A 19633-nucleotide genomic window follows, 5' to 3' on the forward strand; every position below is an offset into this window, starting at 1 on the left:
GGGGGGCTTTGACCCCTGTTGATTGGCTGTAGCCCCTGTTGGGAGATTGTGACCCTTGTTGGAGAGCTGTGGCCCTGTGGGGGGCAGCAATCCATGAGCTGTGTGTGAGGGGGGTGCTGCACCCTGTGGGGGGAGAGGACTCACCCCTCCTGAGCAGCCCCCCCATATGTCTCCCCACACCCACAGTCCCCCTGTAATCTGCCCATAAATCCCCAACCCACCCCCACAAACCCCTCACCCACATACCTGGCCCTGTGGGTTGGGAGTGAGGGGCAAGGGCAGTGGCAGGGCACTGGCATTTCAGTGCAGCTCAGTGCTGCACATCCTGGTGAGTGAAGTGGGTAGGGGCAGGTCTGATTTTTCTATGACAAAAAAGCCAAAAGTCAATACCAAACTGTATAGCTATTTAGAATTTATTTTATTATAATGATAGAGGCTGGTAAGTTTCCAAATTATGACTTATGATTGGTAGGTTTCCAAATTGCTTTAAAATTGTAAATATATCAATAAAACATTGCCTAACTGATTTGATCTCTCTCTCTCTCTCTCTCTCTCTCTCTCTCTCCCTCTCTCTCTATGTGTGTATATATATATAGTGGTCTTGTTTTACTTGTGGAAGAACATGGATGTTGGGGTATTTTAAAGAATGACTCTGGGAATTCCAGTTTTTAAATAGAGAGCACCAGAATTCCTGCTGGTGAGGCAAGTGGCAGGACCCAGGCAGAGGAGCCTGCTCAGAGCTGGCACCTGGGACACAGCTGGTGGTGGCTGACCTTCTGGCCGCTGGGGGCCAGAAGGACATGCTTTGACAGTTCAAAGCAGGCCACCACTGTTTGAAAATCTTCCAGGCAATAGCTGCCCAGAGAGCTGGACGGTGCACACATGGCAGCAGTGTCAGACAAGGGCCAACTGTGCAGCCACAGCCCACTGGCAGCTTGCCCAGAGGTGCAGATGCCTCTAATGGCTATGCATTCCTCATCTGGGTCTGGCAGGCATGCAGCCTTGAGGCCACATGCTGTTGCAGGTGGCAGCAGGTCACAGCCAGGCAGCAGCCCCCACTGCCAAACTGCTGCAGTGGCTAGAGGCTGCAGGGAACTCTCAGGGCTGCTTCAGCAGTCTAGCTGGCACAAGGGGTAGTGTCCTCAGGTACCAATTGGCTGGGCCCCAGATGCTCCAGAAGCACAGGGCAGGTTTTTATACTGCTGGGGCCAGTATAGGTGATGACCCCAGCCTCTAGCTGCCCCTGGCTACAGATCCGGGAGGAGTCCGGTAGAGTTATTTTGCCCCAAATGACACAATTTGCCCCACACCAAAGTACATGTCCAGGAACGTGCACTGAGGCAAAAAGCCCTGGCTCAAATTTTCCCCGCTTCTATTTGAGCTGCTGCAAGTGTACATGCCTGCATGTGTGGATGCACGCTCCTGTGCTAAGTAACTAGTGCCAATCCAACATGGGTTGCTAATGATTCAAATTCACTACAATTGTTAAACAAAGAGCAGGAAAGGAAGACTTAATATTTGTTGGAATCTGAAAATGAATTTCTGTATGATTGTGTTTTATGTATCTGCTGCCAATATCTGAGTGCTTGAGCTTTCTGATTGCAAAGAGTGAATGTTATGTTTGAGAACTTAAAACTGACTATTCATTTGCAGATATCAAAGTTCGCTTTGAGTTGGTAACTGCATTCGCCATGCAGCTGGGGAATCAAAACCATGTGGCTTCTGACCAAGCACGAGCAACAGTTATCTCAGTCTGTTCACCAAGTCTCTTCAGGTCTAATACTCCTGGCAAATGTCTTCATCAGTGTGTTTTGAATAAGCTTGAGAATTTCACGGACTCTTTGAAAACAACAGTTACAAAGCCAAATGCATCCTTCAGATTATTTGTTTCCATTTTGCTCAGCTCTAGCATTCTGTAGCTTTGCAGAGGGCACAGAACCTATTGGAAGGGTAAAACAAATAAAATTATGGTCTGCCAGGCAAGTCTACCATACCAGTATCTGTAGCACATGGAATGCAAGAAAATAATCCAGCTATCATCAAATCTGATCACCACTGACCCTCTTCCAGCCTGAATTGGCCAGGCATCCTTTTACAGTTTGGTAGACTGGGAGGTGTTTTCAGCACAAGCCCAGAGAAAGATTGAATTCATATCTTTTGAGTTGCCAAAAGGCATCTTAACCATATATGGTCACATTAAAAAAAATATGCTTCTAACCCCAGAGAGACAGACAAGTGTACATCATATATTTCATGATGAAGCTGAGGATTTCATTCTCCCGCACCAATGAAGAATGCAGTAGAAGGGTTTCAAGATGGTATGCATCTCACACCCCAGGCAGATGTTACAGTTAAGATGCAATTAACCCATTAACTGCATCTTAAGTAGTCACTCAGCCACATGTTCATGCAGTTAAGGGTGTGATAACATGGAAAATAAGGCACAGAATTATTTCACAAAATATGTGTAATCATTTTGTGGCTGGTTTACATTGCACTTTAAATTGAACGTGTGGCAAGGTCCCCACCAAGCAGCCTGATGCCATCTGCATGGCGGGGCTCTGAGGGACTGGCCCCAGTGCAGTCCGAAAGCTGGGACTCACAATCAGCTGACTGTCCCAGCTTCAGGGACACGCTGAAGTCTTGAACCAGTTCCAGTGTGACCCAGCTGTTTTGTGGTCCTAGTCTCAGAACTGCACCAGCTCACTGGCCAACCAACTTCCTACTTGCTGGTGCACAGGGAACCCAGGATCATGATCCTGCTGCACTCGCAAATAACCATGGCACAACTGAGATCTGATCCCCAGTCCCAAAAATTGTACATTGTCCTATGCCACATATGCCATGGCAGGAGGCACAATTGTTAAGACTAGAGAACAGATCCCATCCTGCCATTAAGTGAATGTGTGTTGGGGCCTCAGAGAAGTTTCTCCATGTTACAATTTGAACCGAGGAGAATGCTCCCTCTAGTGACAATAAAAACACATCACAGCTACCTCTCCCCCAAATTATTCATGTGCAGCAACGGAGGAGTTCGAAGGGGTCCCACTTCAAACACTCCCCAAATTCTTACCCAGTTGAGGCTGATTCATTATGCTCACCAAGAGGGCCAGACTGGACACCGGAAGAGGACAGAATGTACCAGGGCCAGTCTTTGAGTCTGAAAAGCAAAAATCACAGAACTGACTAGCTCATGTGAAGGTGAAGGGCATCAAGAAGGAAAAAGGCTTTAAAGCTAAACTGTTCCCATTCCAGACTGGCCTTCATACCTTCCAACCCTGGGTTTCCCACACTCCTGCAGTCACACAGGCTTTTCCCCTCCTGTTTTTGGTTTTTCTTTTCCAGTCAAGAGCTCCTTCTCTGGCTCTGCCCATGAATACTCCTGAAGCCAGATTTTAACCTCCTGCTATCCCAATCCGTGAGCCATCACAGGAAACTGCTAGTGCGCTTCAGTTCTGATCTGTAGCATTTGCATCCACTGTGTTCCTGACATGCCACATAGCTCTGCCTAAGTGGACCAGAAGAGCCTCTGACAACTCCAGCAATGTGTATCCTAATTTTTGATTGACTAACGTGCAATTGTTGTGCAGTGATTAGTGTCCACAGTTCACTAATTACCTAAAGCAGGTTTTTACCTGGGTCTTTAGAAGTTAAAACCCCAAAGCACTAGCTTTCTGATCTATTGAGCATTCTCATGATACATCCATGCTCATTTTAAAAGCTCATCCACCATGACATTCCAGAGTGTACAAGCAGGCAGCAGCATTTCTCAATGAACAGGTTTTCTGGAATCCTGTATTAAATTTGTAAGATCTAGACTTCTTCAAAGGGTTTTCCCCTCAGTGAGCCAGGAAGCAAAGAAAATCCAACACTGAAATCCCATCTAGATATAATGCTGGAGCTTCCCTGGGATATACTCAGGATTCTAAAGAAGTGTATAGTATTAGTGGGAAGAGGTGAGATTTTGCAAGAGATGTGGGCTCAGGTGATGGGATCTTTGTCCTGATTGTGTGTTTCCCTTAGTAGCTCTACCTGCTGTTCCCCCTGGGCAGTTCCTATGCAAGGCAAACTCCTCACCTACCTTCATTTTCCAGGGGCCCAGCTGTAGAACAGTTGAGTTTTTCTGCTAAGCTGAGGCCATCAACAACCTTTCAAAGGAAGCAAAATGATATTGATGTTGTCAATATGATCAACTTACCCCATTAACAGTATTCCAGGCTCCATGGTCTTCCAGCAACTCATAGATACCAGCATAGACTAGTAGACAAAACAATGAGGGAAATTTAGTGATTTGGAAAGAGAATAAGTAAAAATCTCTCATTTATAAAAATCCTAAATGTGGTGAAATTAGATACACTTTGATTAGCTTAATAGTTGTTAAAGTGTTTGGAAAAGAAAGTCATGAAAGTTTAGTCTATTTTTTCTGGTTTTTTTCCTTAAAGTTGAAAATGTTAACCTTTAAAATATTTGTCTAGTGGTATTCTGAGCACAGGAGGTTTGATCCTGTGAAGGACACAGCATGGGGAATGTCCAAGACAAAGAAACTGTTCTTATTCCATGTGGAGAACTCAAGCAATTTCTCTTTGTCATCCATCTGCATGACGTGGAAGTCACTTGTGTGCAACACACACAAAATCAGAACCTTACACACATACAAACACACTGCAGATATACAACATTGTCTTAGACTCTTTGCAACAAATTCATCCTTGGTGCAACTCCACAGGCTTCACATTACATCACACATGAATTTGACTCCCTGAGCTTAAAATTTGCACTGTATGTCAGTATGGTAAATGGTATGTGTGGGTGGGATTTCTCTTGATGCTAGGTGGTTCCTGTTCTACTCTCTGCCCCAAGATGGAGACCCCTTTTACAGGCTTCGTGGAAGAGTTCACCTAAAAATCACTCATCCACTTACCTTTTTATCAGCTGAAACAGCAAGCACATTAATCGCAGTGCCCCTCTGGTGTCCCTTCATCTAGATACCACCTTCCCCTTGTGCTCTGGCTGATTCTTGTATAGGGTATTCAGAACAGCCACACACTGAAGTTGCTCCCTGGGCCTATTTCCAGCCCTGACCTCATACTCCTAAACTCATGCCCTGCTGGAATAACTATTTCATTCTCTACTCGGAAGAGACCTGGCAGCAGCAAGCAAGAGGTGTATTTTCTGTCTTCTCTCTAGCCAACCACTGATATGATGAGGTTGGATTTGCCTGTTTCTCCTCTCTGCCCATCCTCACCTGGGTCAGGGGTCAAGTGGCTGGGCCACCCTGCACAGCACTGCTTGTGTTCTTTGAAGAGGGGGATCCTTTGTGACACCCTATCCCAATGCTTTTGTACTGGGATAGCATTTTCCATATGGTAAATGAAAGAAGCTACCTTGGTATAAACACACCTTTATGCTGACATAACTATCTCCATTAACGGTTTCACTCCAGACTTACAAATATGTTAATGTAATTGGTCCATAGACTTAGCCTGCTGCATACACCGTTTGTACCCAGTTTGTTGGCTTGGGGAAAATGATTGTGCTGGCACAACTTTAAAGTCAAAAGACTCATGACAGATTGACATTGCTGAACCAGAGCAAAATTTGGCCACCTCTCTAGCGTATAATTCAGCTGACATCTCAGTACCGAAGTGCAATGTGACATGGACCCAGTCACACTCTAAAATGTACAGAAATCATACTTGGATACACACTCTCTGATGCACACATCTTTTGTGCCATGCTTGAGTAATATCATCTCCCTCAGGCTGTCTCTCTCTCGCTCTGTCTCATATACACACCCCTACAACTTGACAGATACACTTACTGGTATATAGAATCTCTGACATGAAAACATATACTCTTGTAATCTGGACAGACTTCTCCAGCAAGAATCAGCCAGAGATTATCAAACAGCTGGCTCCAAGTCAAAACAAGGAGGTTTCCATTGTAGCTTTATACACACATACACACACCAGCTTCTTCCACTCCAGGAACTTTGCTTTCCCCAACCCCTATTCACCCCTACAAATGAAAGAGAACTCAGATAAATCAGAGCAGACTCACCCAACAGAAGAGTTGCCATAACATCTCCCTCTCTCCAGCAGGATCCTTTCACTGTAGATGGATCGCAAATCTCTCTGGACACACAAACAACTTTTTATTTTGCTTTTTGTAAGAGTCCATGTGATTAAGCAGACACTTTATTCCTCTCATCCCAGGTGGGTATATCATCTGCTGGATTTCCATATAAATGTTCTGAATTTTGACTCCTGGATAGTATTCAGAGCCCCACAGCGATACCCCACCACAAACTGACTGAGCTACAGGCTCCATGGTGCTGAAGGCATTGTCTAACTTTGCTTGATCTGGAGTCACACCACGTTCCCCCCTATAATTCCTGTGAGGTGATATATTAAAAGGATAGGAAAGAGGAAAAAAACAAACATTGAACAGGGCTAGATTGACACAGAAATGAATCTCTGACCATTCCCAGGCATGAGGCCAAATCTTCATGTAAGAACTAAGCCATTGTTTCTTCTGTATCCTTCCTTTGGCCATTCCTTGACAGCTTTTCAAATGATGATAAATGTAGTAACCTGACTTAACAAAATACTGAAAAAGTCTGCTGGAAGCACTCCTAAAGTGGTACCCACCAAGGTGGATTAAGTGGGTTTTTCCATCTCCAAAGGTTAATGAGTCTAAGTGACAAGAACAGAAGGTGGCAAGATACCCACCCGATAAACCTTCACTAGGGTAAGGCAGAAGGGCATTCTCAGGGCTCTTGTCCATCATTTCCAGTTGTCATCTTTAACCATTTTTAAATGAGTCTTGCAAAAATCCCCTGCAGAATCATCACCAAGTTTCATTTCTGAGGTGCTTGGCAGTGGTACTTAAAATGGTCATATGGATGATATTCTCCACTCTGATCTCCAGTTTTTATTCCTGGGAACAGGATTAACCTTCTAGAGATGATGATAGCTCCACTGACAGCATCATATCATCAGAATCTCTGAAGAAGAGGTTAATATTCCATGACCCTTCATACCTCATCCATGTGCCCATTACCAGACACATCACAAACCACACCAAAAAGCAAACACATATAATCCAATATTCTACATTGATTTTAAACAACACAAAAGTCAGGACATAAAATAAAGTATTGAAACAGTTTGGGAGTGTTTGATTGAAACAACCTATATCGTTAGCAGGTGTTGACCATATTGGAAAAGGACTATATTGGTTCTCCTGACTCAGACAGGCCATGAGGAAATTTGGAGGGATTCTTTGGAAACAGAAGATAAAGGGTGTGGTCTGAGTAGTCATGCTGGAGGAACCACAGGAGCAGCCAAACCCAAAGGAAAAGTTTGTGGGTGTTGGTATCTTTTTTTGTTGTTGGTTCAAGCAGGAGAAGCGTGAAACTGTACTCTGCATAAGTTCATTTCTTATAGAGTAGACAGATCACCCAGCTTTTGCAGCTATCCCATCAAGCACCTGGGCTCTCAAACTTTAAAAGTGAAATCAGTCCATTAAAGTGCAAATTAAGAACTGTGGACAGGTGCTTTGCACAAAATGCTCTGCAATCAATTTAGATGAAAAATTGAAACACTTTTTTTCTATTTGTCAATTATCTGTAACAGGTTTGTATTTTCATTGGTTGTAATCATTTGATAAGTGGTTTACATTAATGAACCAGGCTATAGGTCATTCTTAAACAGACTTTGTCAAACCTAACCCCCACTTCACAGTGGAAGTGTTTTTACCAGAAACAAGCAGTTTCTTTAAAGAAAATACATGTGGAGAAAAGATTTCATGTTTGATTATATTTAATTAATCTAAAATTAATTCTTCAGAAAAAACTTGTATCATTGAAGAAAAAAAAAGGAAAGCCGAATGCACTCTTATTTCCCCTTGATGAAAGAAGACTTTTTTTTACTAAAACATTTTTTAAAATTAAAATACATTTTGAAAAATGCCATTACACATTAAAATAACAACAACATAGGAAATGTTTAGAAATGTTACTTTCTTTTTAAAATGTGCAATAAAATGTTTTATTGAATAATCAAATAGCTGTATGGATGAATTTTTCATCATGACTATTGTTTAATTTTTTTCACTATTTATGCTATATGCCAGGTCACTTTAGTCATATGGTGTTTGCTCTGTTCTGTGTTTGAAAACTTTAAAGAGATTTCAAGAAAGCAGTGTAGACACTTCTGAGAACATTCCAGATCATGAATATTCTTGATACTTTCCTTTTCTACAAATCTGTAAAAGAAAAAATTGTGTTTTCATAGTACATCTCCTGAAGACTGCTTTATAGGTCCTGAACCATGTATTGCATTAATGTTGATTTTAGCCATAGTGGTAAACTTTTAAAAATCAAAACAGGCATGTGATAGTGGAATGATTTAGAAGACCACCTGCTTAAATACATTTTAAAACCTGCATTTTGAGCCATATCTTATGCCATTGTCTTTGGCACTAAAAGTTTGGCACCTTTGGTACCTGCCACTTTAAGGGCTAAAAGCAGCCAGCAGGTGCAGGCCAGCCCTGATGAGACAGTCACATGACTCCAGGAGAGCCATGTGATTGGAGGAGAGAGCTGAGTGGACTCCATTTTAGCTCAGGCACTCAGGGCTGAGTTAGTAGTCTGCTGCTGGAAGAATACCACCTGACTGTGCTGCAGCTGTTATTCTTGGAGGTAAGGGGAGGAGCTATGAGGATTGCAGGAGATTCCTGGTCCTGGGTATGACCAAAACCTATACCCTACCTGGGAAGGATGGCCTGTGGCAGGGTAGTTCCCCAGAAATTACAGGGGTGCCTTATAACCCCAGCTTCCACTACCTAGCAAGTAATTCTAGAGTTAGAACAGGCAGTGGGGCCAGGCATGCTTGTGAGTACCTGAGCCCATGGGGTATAAGACCTTGAGACCCAGTGAGGGGATAAAAATCTTTGTGTGGAGGCCCACACAGACTATGGTGCATGTGGTGCTTGAAGGACTGTGTGTGTGGGGTGCAATGTGGCCTTGCTGAGAGTGGCCTGAAGGGCAGCACATGGACAAATGCCCACATGAATGACAACAGGAGCAAGTTGCTGGGAGGGGAGCTAGCAGCTGAGGTCTGCCCAGTGTGAAGCTTGAGACTGGTGCCGCATTGTTTGAGTGACCCAAAAGGCTGTGTGGGGACCTGCCACAGTGTGAGTAGGTAAGCCCGATGGCCCAAGGGGGCTGCTCATGGACCCAGGTGGGTTGCAAGTGGTGTGGAGAGGGGGCAGTATGAAAGAGGCCCTGTGAGAGGGGGTGGAGTACGTGAGTAGAATGCTAGAGGCCCAGCAAGGGGCAGAGTGTAGCCTGGCCTCAGGCCAGAGCTGTTATCAATTTGAAATGCCATCTGTGAGGCATGGGGCATGGTATAGGGAGGTTGGAGCTGTGTACAACTCCCTAGGCATCTAATGAGCAACCTCCAGCATTTAACATCCAGTTTATTACACCAAGTTGTGGCAGGAAAGACGGGGCAGACTGCCCTAGACGAAGGGGCGGGTCGAGGTTAAGATCTGGTCCTGACCTGGGCCCCTGCCACAAAATTAAAGTGAGGAAACACAAAAGTTAGATTCTCTGAATGTTAATAATGCATCCTTTCCAGTGTGGTGGTTTTTTTTTTGTTTTTGTTTTTGTTTTTTTTTCCCGGTGCATGGTAGTTTTTGAGTCCAAATAATTCCTCAACCTCTGCAGAAAAAATATATTCAAACACACACAATTTTCTTTGTTTAGGATTTTTTGGACTATATTCCTAAGCATAACATGCATACCACTGATAAAGATCAAATGTGGTATACTTTCTGTTGTTTGTAAGCTATGCAATATCCTCTTTGAGATTTTACACACATGACATTTTTTTTCTAAAGAATGACCCACTAAACCCATACATTAATCAAACTGTCTTTATTCAAAACTTGGGAATAACAAGAAATAGTTACCAAGCATAGTGTGCTACAGCAATGAAAAGACAACTTGGCACTATTGGACATAGCTGACTGGGCCTCTGGATTGCAGTGAGAACTGTGCCTTCTTCATTAATAGTCTTTCAGATATTCAAACCCTGTTGAGTAAGATTGCAGTTGAGCATCTAAATCCACCTAGACACCTAATAAATGGAATAGCATCTGACTCTGTTCCATTTAGTTAAATTTTTTTTCAATCCAGTTCTCTCTCATACCACTGAGAACAGTCTAGTTCCATTCTCTTTTGAACCTCCCTTTGGGTGGTTGAAGACTGCGATTAAATCTCCCCTCAGTCTAATCTTCTCTAGACTAAATAAGCCCAGTTCCCTCAGCCTCTCTTCAGAAGTCATGTGCCTCAGCCCCCTCACCATTTTTGTTGCCTTCCAGTAGACTCTCTCCAATGTGTCCACAACCTTGCTGTAGTGGGGGCCCCAAAACTGGACACAGTACTCCAGATGTGGCCTCACCAGTGCTGAATAGAGGGGAATAATCACTTCCCTTGACCTACTGGCAACACTCCTACCAATGCAGCCCAGTATGCTGTTAGCCTTCTTGGCAACAAGGACACACTGCTGGCTCATAATCAGTTTACTGCCCACTGTAACCCCCCAGGTCCTTTTCTGCAGAGCTGCTGCCCAGCCAGTCAGCCCCCGGCCTGTCCTGGTGCATGGGATTGTTCTGTCCTAAGTGCAGGACTTGGCACTTTGTCCTTCTTGAACCTCAAGAGATTCCTTTTGGTTCAATCCTCCAATTTGTCTAGGTCATTCTGAATCTTAGCCCTACCTCCAGCATGTCTACTACTCCCTACAGCTTGGTGTCTCATACCATCTAAAACGCTTTCTCCCCTTTTTTCAATGGGGGGTGAAGCATTTCTCTTTTTCCACCTATCATTGACAGCGGGAGTAAACACTGCAGTTCATTTTCATGATGTTAGCAGCAAATCGTATGTTTCAGTTAATTTAATGTGCGTTGTGGCTCTTAATCGGCGACAATGCTGCCTCATTTTGTGTTTATTTTCAACAGAAGCAACTGAAGACAGGTTTAGAGATCAAGCAAATTTGTGTTGTTCAGTTCTGAAATCATACAGGAGTATGAGGCTGCTATGAAAATAAGGTAATTATAACAGAAACAACAACACTGCTATAATGGAAGAGATTCTTAGTTTGGGTTAACTGGTGTAATTCCACTGACCTTAATAGCTGGGAGTCTAGCCAAATATTCCCTACACTGTTCTGTCATGTCCCTAGCTCTAATTTGCTTCAATCACTTGGTGATTTTTTTTTTTTTTTTACCTGATCAGATACTGTTTAATTCTTCCAAATTTGCATGGATCCATGCCTTCTGAGCACCTGAAGGATATCAGATTCATTTAATTTACAACCTAACTAGAACCAAAACCAGTACTAGCCCTTGTAGCATTGCTAAACCTAGATCCCCGAATAACTCGGGTGCAAAAGCTCTTTTTGGATCTGCTCCAACTCTCATTTCAATCAACGGGAGTCTTTCCAATGACTTCACTGAGAACAGTATCATTTCCTTAGTGCTCTAAAGCTAGACCAAAAATGAATACAAGTCTTACAAATGAGTTTTTGGCTGTCATTATGAGTGTTTTCATAAACCTCTGCTAAGCACAAATGTCAGGAAGGTAACATTCGGGAAAGCACCCAAGGAGTTTTATGTAGTATCACACAACTACCCTCTTTAACAATCACATCACAATTCAGTTCCTAATGACAGGAACAAACAACAGATGCTTTGGTAAATATGCTTTCAATAATGGGTAACTAAATAACAGAAGTTTTTAGAGCCTCATAGTTTTTTACACAGTAACAAAATAAGTGTTTATTTGGTTATGTTAACATGCAGTTTTCAGATTCTTGTTTTTTTTTGTTTGTTTTTTTTAAGCTGTACAAATGGAGTGAGATTTTTTTTTTTCCACCCCCAGGTGGATTTCTATGTTGTTAAGAGTGTGGAGACCTTTAATGTTTTTTCTCAGTACATTGTACATGAAATTTTGTGTGGACCTAAATTAACTAAGTTCTCCGTGCCTCAGCTTCCCCATCTGTAAAACAGCAATATCTCAAGGGCACCTAATGGCAGATTAAAGTGCTACTGCTTCAGAGGCATGAATTTACGGCCAACTCCAAACTCAGGCTTGTTAACCTACTTGACCTAAATCTGACCTAACTTTTCAGGCTGGGAAGTCAAGTTAGCTGGAGGTAATGCCAGCCATAAGCAGCATAACCTGGGGGAAGTGGGGGGTAATTGTGGCAACAGGAGCTCCGGGTGCTTCCTTGGGGAGGGGAGGTTAAAAACACAAGGCACTGCTGCAATCCCAACTGCCCTGGGAACTAAGCTGCCCAGCTATGCCCCTGCCACTGATATCACTTCCTTGCATGCTGTTAACTGCAAACTCTTGGCTGCCTATACACATACTCTTTCCTATTTTAATTGGAATTGATCAGGTCTGCTCTGCATTCTAATTGAAATGCTCTCGTGTCACCTCATCATCACATCTGTTAAGCCCCTGTGCATTTTAAAATGGCTGCTGGGGTGCTTTAGCTAAATCTGAATGAATGAGGTTTAGTGAAAGCATCCTGAAGCCAATTTTAAATGTGTAAGAGCTTAATAGAAGTGACAAGGAGGTGTTTTAATTAAAGCAGCTTTCCAGGAACCACTCTAATTAAAATGCCCCCCAGTCCCTGAGCATCTATATAGGCTGTCCTTAACTTGTGTGCTCAATAGATTTAGATGTCACAGGGGTCTTATGAAAATTGCTGAATTGTATACTTAAACAACTAGTGAACTTTGCCCCTTTGGAAAAATTATTTCACCTTCCCCTACTCTCCATCCCTCCTACCTGTTTAAGTGGTTTATTTGGATAGAAACTCTGCACAATGGGGCCTCAACTCTGGTTGGCAGAACTGTAAACTATTCTCATAAAACAAATACCCAGTTCCATAGAGCCTAGATCAAAAAAAAAAAAAAAAAGTCAAACAATTTCCCAGTAGCTTCTGAACAGCTGATCTACACAACTTTCAAATCACTGTCACTAAAGACCTGGATTTTAATTGGTAATTTAGAAATGAAAGGCTTCACTACCAATTCTGATCCTAAACCTAATCCCAAACCAATCAGCACCACCCTGAGTAGTTGCCAATCTAACTCTGATCAATCAGGTGTTCCATTTTAAATTCTTTGTTCAATCAAAGCTCCCATCCCTAAGGACAGAGGCTGCACAAGCTGTTTTGCTCTATAATAACCCTGATAAAGGAGCTAGAAGCCAAAGGACAGAAAGTCTACAAGACCATCCAAGTGCTTGTGTTCCATAGTTCACAGAATATTAGCCACGCTGAATTATAGCTGATACAATACTTTGGATACAGGAACATCTCTCAGGATTGCAGTTAGTGCATTACCCAGATGCCAAGGATATGATGTAATGTGCATCTAGTCCAGGAATTACTTTTTTCCTTTAGTTATACTTCCCAGTGTCAGAATCAGAGAATCACAATGACTGTATCAATAACCCTCCCACAAGGTCTGTAAAGACAGATGAAGATCTGATCAACCTTGTCAATGGTTCTGAGAGCTTTTGCCTTTCATTTCACACCTCCACAGCTGTCTGAATCTAACTACTAACAATGCTGGAAAGAATATGATAAATTCATTTTGAGTGACTCCTCTGTATTGCATGGAGTAAGTAGAATTATTTACTGCTGCCCATCTATTATCAGCAACAGGGAGGTTTTATTTTAACTAATGCACTTACTATTGCATTTACTACTTAGTTCATAAAAATGAAATTCATTCTCATGCAGAGGACACACACCAACCTGAAGTCACTGTTAGGCTCTGCTTTGAAGATTAAACGAAATTGGGGTGCTGCAAAAACATTCGGGGCAATTTGCATCTTGTGAGAAGGACACTCTTGTAGTTAAAGCATGGGAGTCAGACCCAGGTAATATGGACTATGCTGCTAGTTCTCTTCTTAAAGTTGTGTGTTATCTTGGGTCAGTCACATAACCTGTCAAGAGCTAAGTAAGTTCCTCCACCTATAAAGTGGAGACAATGTCTATGTTGTAGAGAAATTGTAAAGAAATTAATATTATTTGTTAATGCTGAAGAAATTAATATGATTAATATTGAAAGAGACCTTTCAACCTAGAAGCGTAACTTGCGTGGTGGGAGGAGGCTGTTGGAAAGGACAACCAGGGCAGCAGACCCAGGTGCTGCTTCTATTGGAAAAGACAAAAGCAGCAGCAGCCATCACAGCAGTGGCTGACTGCACTGCTAGAGTTGATCCAACTGGAGCTAGTGCTGCCTGGTGTATCTTGGTTGCCCTGGGTGGAGAGCTACCCTGCTACATCTTTGTTTCAGCCCCTTTGAAAGTACAGAGTATTACTGCTTACACATACATCTACATTGGCAAGTATTTCCATTAAAATCTTTCTGAAAATTGAAGAGCAAACTTCCCCCTCAGACCAGCATGGCAGACATTGATCCTAAATGTGCTCTGTCTGACACCAATCTCAATCTCAAATGCAGTCCTACCTGCCTCTCCATATACTCCTGGGGGATCTCACACATCCAGTGCCTCACCTCTGCATGAGGAAAATCTCATCTTTAAGCGTGTCTAGCCCCACTTTATCCCCTTGGAAACTGCTCCTTAAAAATAGGCCTGTGCCCACAATCCCTACAAGCCACTTCCATCTTGCATTGTGCAAGCATGTGGCAAGCTGAGAGTCCTGACTTCAGTGTATTCTCATCTTCCCACTCCATGCCAATACCCACCCCCAACCCTCTTTCATCCATTTCATCCCCTTGCTAGGTTCCATACAGCACGTAGATTCTGAGGCCCTTCGGACAGGGACTGTCTGCCTTGTTACCTGCCTTTATAGCAACTCTTGGAGTTTGATCTTGGATTGGAATTTCCATGCAATTACTGTAATAGCATAACATTATCTTTTTGCCCTTCTAAGGACTTTTCTGGCATATGCCCTCCCAGACGATCTCAAAGCTGAACCCAGCAGATATTAGTAGGAATCAGGCAATGCATTATTCTGTGTATCCATTCCTAAGGGCAGACACTGAAGTCCAGCGTATGGTGTCAGACCGTGGTGTTCTACTCTGACCTTGTGGAGAAGAAACTGTAATGTGGGTAAATGGCATGCAGTCTCGCTAGACTCCCCTTGCAGTTGCCACTGAAAAAGAGATTCTGCTTTATATCCTGCCTCTGCTATCTATATGTGCATAGTGCCTATGGAACAGCAACACGAGAGAGCTTTGCAAAGTGTTAGCATGGCTTCTATCAAACAACCCAATTCACTTTTTAAAAGAGAAGTGCTCCATGATTTCACCAGGGTCAAACTATATGCTGCAGTTGGCTAAAAAGCAGCAAGAATTTTGGAGCACCTTAGAGTAAAAAGACAGGGCTGCCTAGTGTTTACTCATGGGACAATACTCCCTTCTTCAAGCTGGAAGATTAGACACAAGTTGATGGGGAGAAATTTGGCTGGATTGTTTACTACGCTTAAATAATAGCAGTGAGGCTGTCACAGAAGAGCAACATACCATGCATGTTTATTCTCTCATACAGGTAGAACTCAGTTTATGACTGGTATACTAGGATGCAACTCTGACTTCAGTGCTATTGGTGTCCAGTTATAGCAGTGGGGAATTTGACCTATGTAGTCTGAAGCTGTGTGGTATAAAAAAGCTGCTGCACTGCACACTAAGAGTGGCTGATGCAAATCTTTAGATGTCAAGAAGCTTAATTAATGCACACACATGCTTAGAAATCTTCAGATAAAGAACAATATGTTAGTGGAAAGAATGATTATTACTCTCATTGCTCTAAGTTACTGGGGGCCATAGGTACAATGCTTCTACTATGTACGTGAAACTGAATGCTGCAATGAAATAAATGTACTGTAGAAAGCAGATCTAATCTGGCAGTAGGCAGCTTGATAGCAGAGATCTTTCCTTCTTTACAGTCTCTGGGCCTAAGCAATATTGTAGAATGCAAATCAAAATTTGCAGGGTTTTGAAGGCCTATCACAAGAAGCACTCGAGATTTTGACAAATTAAGTCCATTGACACTTGTGGGGGTTGGAGATGCCTTACCAAACTGGACTATAGCTCATTGGGCGCTGACAGATGTGCAGGTCCCCACTCTAACTCATGGCACTTCACAAAGTGCTGAGTTACCCCCCCAACAGATGTTTGCCTGTTGGGTTGGGAAGGGTAATCCTACCTGCTTGAGCCCTTAGGAGCCTGCCTACCTGCAACAGAAGTCAAAGGAGATGACTGAAGTTCATATTATCATAACCTAGCACCTGCAGTCACATTCCAGGAAGCTCTCAATTTAACAGCAGTATCCATTCAGCCCCAGCCCAAGGTTATGGAAGACTTCTGTTCTCATGTACAACACTGGATGCCTCCTTTCAGTCTTATCAAAACAGAACAACCCATCTGTTGGACAACCAAGAACTATATAGTTCCTCTCCCTGAATGCTGGGTGACCAGAATACTGGCAATGAGATTCATTATACAGCTCTTTGACTTAAACACATTCCCTATGCGCCACTTGGAAGTCAGCCATGGGTGCAGGACAGACTTGTGGATTGGTGCCTGAAACCAGTTATTTTACTCATGGATGAGATATTTGTACTGTAGACGTGAGCATTTATGCATGCATCAGACGCCCTGATATTTTGCTTTGTTCTGAAAAATGAGTGAAGATTCCACCAGTGAGCAATTGCCTGCTTGAAAAGTTACTGTGAATTGGCATAACAGAGATGGCATCATCCTTGCAGCACAAGGGATTAGAGAGAGGAAGTAAAGTGGCATATCAAGATGTTTCTTAATGACAAGGCATCATTTCCCTATTCTCTCTGACAGTCTTTTGGATTGAAAAGAACTTTTTGGGAGCCATGTACACCATTCTGTTGCAGAGTAATAGGATTAATTGAATTAAACCTGGGTGTCTGAACTCAGAAGTGACTCTAAGAAAGAGTAAGAGATTGAGCTAGTCTAATTCAAATGCCAAATTGCCAGAAAAAACATGGTGCATAGCATGGACAGGAAAGGCAATTGAGAGAGAGATAGAATCAGCATATATGCAGAAGTTGTCCCTTTTTACCTCCTTGACATATATATTACCTCAAACCAGAAATTCTCTCACTGATAAACAGTTGTAAGAAGTCTCAATGGAATCTGGCATCAAGAGGGTCCATATTATCCTATTTCATTCCTTATGTCTGAGTTTAGTCTTAGGACTTAAACGTCTTCTCTGAAGATGACTCTACCATCTCCCTTTGCAGCTTGTTCCATTGCCTGAACAGTTTGAGGCCTAAAGGTCTACGGCCAGAGTCATCATTGGTACATGAATTCATTGCTAGTATACATGGTCAATTTACCTTGCAGAACTGAAACTAAAGGAAGATGATGCAGAGGAATTCAAAGGAGTTGAGGCACTGGCTGCATACAGATGAGCATGGCCGTGTGATATGTGGCACTGCACACCTGTCTGTCGGACCACACACCGCACATTTAGGCAGTTTCTGCACTGCTACCTTGCAGTGTGGCAGGAGGGAGGTTGATTCCTGGAGATCCAGGGGTCAAAAATCCCACACAGAAAATAAAGCAGGGTGGCACATGTGGAAGCAGTGTGCACCACCCAAAACTAAAGCCTGGCTGGCTGAAACCGTGCTCCAGGTGCCGGCCAGGCTTCAAGATGCAGAAGCAAGGTGGCTGCAGCTTCCCTGGCCCCCAGGTAAAGCTGCTGGGGCCAATAATCTCTCTCCTCTAAACTTTCTCTGATTTGTCAACTTCTCTCTTTGAAATGCAGCGAACAAAACTGAAGTCATTTCTCCAACACAGGCCTCAGTGTAAAGTAGAGCAGAATGATTACCTGTTTTTTGGTGATGCTCAGATGGCACTATGGTAGGAGCCAGGAGAGCAAATATGCTATCTAGTAGGGATATGCAGAGTGGGCCCTATTTGATTCAGATTTGGCCTGAATCTGGCATAGTAATTCAATGCATTGATTCAGATCAGTGTCCTTGATTTGATTCGGCCGAATCGGAATCTGAAGTTTTGATGCTGATTTGGAGAATCAGTGATTCAGACACAGGCACAGCTCTAAATGTTTTTTCTACATACCTCAAGGTACCAGTGTGGCTTGTGAACACTGCGATGCTGGGGCGGGTGGAGTGTCCCACAGGAACACGGGAGGGGACCCTCCACGTGCTTGGCAGTGAACCAAGAAGTGGACTGTAAGTGCTTCTGGTCCACTTCCAGGTCTGCTGTTGAGTGCACAGGGGAGCCCCCCGCACTTCTGTGGGATACTCCATCTGCCCCAGCATCTCAGTATTCATGAGCTGCCTGCTACCTGGAGGTACATAGAAAAAAACATTTAAAGCTGTGTTTATGTCCGAATCTCCAAATCTTTCCGAATCTCTCTGAATTGATTTGGAGAGTTCTGATTTGATTTGGGGAGATTAAAGGGTCTTTAGATTCAATTCAGATTCAGAGATTCAGCCACCAAAACAGGCCAAATCTCTGCCGAATTGAATCAGAGACCAAAGCTTCGCACAGCCCTACTACCTGCCCCCCAGCTGGCCCTGACTACCTGAGTGGGCCTAGCTGTTAGTGGCCTACCTCCAGCTGGCCTCAGTTACTTGTATGGGCATGGCTGTTTGCATATAAACGTTAGCCTTTTCATTAGCTCAGATGCCTCCCTGGGTCACTTCTCTGTACCTAGCCATTCTCCAGCCCAGTCTTACAAGAATGTGTTGCTGTCAATGCATTGTGTACCACCTACTATGCACTCAAGCGCTTTTTTTCTTCTTGTTTCAGCCGTGCCAGTTATACCTTCCCAAGTACAGCTTGCAATCGGTTATTCCTATATGAGCCACATTACATTTGTATTTATTGAATTGCTTTGCATTGATCTTAACCCTGTAAACTAGGGATAATACTCACTTAGCCTTCGGGGGTGTTATGAGGCTTACTGACTGATTAATTACCATTTCAAGTCCTTTAATCCAAAGGCACTGGATATATGCTGAGTGACCTTGCTGTTTAGTATTTATTGATTATAGTTGTGTAAAATTTAATTCTATATTCCAAAATATATGTAATCCCTCTCAGCTTTACCTAATGAGTGGATTTCATTAGGACATTCATATTTATTACAGAGTGAAACTTAGAGATTGTACTAACGCTTCTCTCCCTCTTTGAACAACTCCTTCCTTTGTGTTCTTCACCTGTACTTTTATCATATCCTATCCAAAAACAGATTTGGGGACAAAATTTGGTAGTGGAACCAAAATAGGAGTCTTGTCCCTGAAGATATATTCATATCCTGATTCAGCTGGAAGCAAAGACATGTTTGATGGATATTTGCCTTACTGGATATTTGTTTGCCCCAAAAAGTCAGGGGGCCTGATTTGCTTACTGTCTCATAACCTAAATACTCACACTTACCTTTCACTGAAATATATAAAATGCTACCACATCAGAATGTCTCTTGTGATGAGTAGGAATGACTGTACAAGGTACAAAACAGTGGAGAATCCAAACCTGAAAGTTTGGCAGTGATTACTAGACCTGGAGTAACTGAACT

The 19633-nt window shown here is 43.0% G+C and overlaps 1 long non-coding RNA gene across 1 annotated transcript; it reads right to left on the bottom strand.

The window, feature by feature from the left end:
- Positions 1-442: 442 nt before the first annotated feature.
- On the bottom strand, positions 443-7605 carry LOC149866551 (uncharacterized). The gene is made up of 3 exons (XR_016441594.1): positions 4199-7605; positions 3074-3160; positions 443-1939 (listed from the first exon to the last, which is right to left on the bottom strand). It is a non-coding gene; the product is annotated as an uncharacterized LOC149866551 (long non-coding RNA).
- Positions 7606-19633: the final 12028 nt, after the last annotated feature.

The sequence above is a fragment of the Crocodylus siamensis genome, chromosome 4 (assembly GCF_052110815.1).
Source record: "Crocodylus siamensis isolate JL-2025a chromosome 4, ASM5211081v1, whole genome shotgun sequence".
In the NCBI taxonomy this organism is placed as follows: Eukaryota; Metazoa; Chordata; order Crocodylia; family Crocodylidae; genus Crocodylus; species Crocodylus siamensis.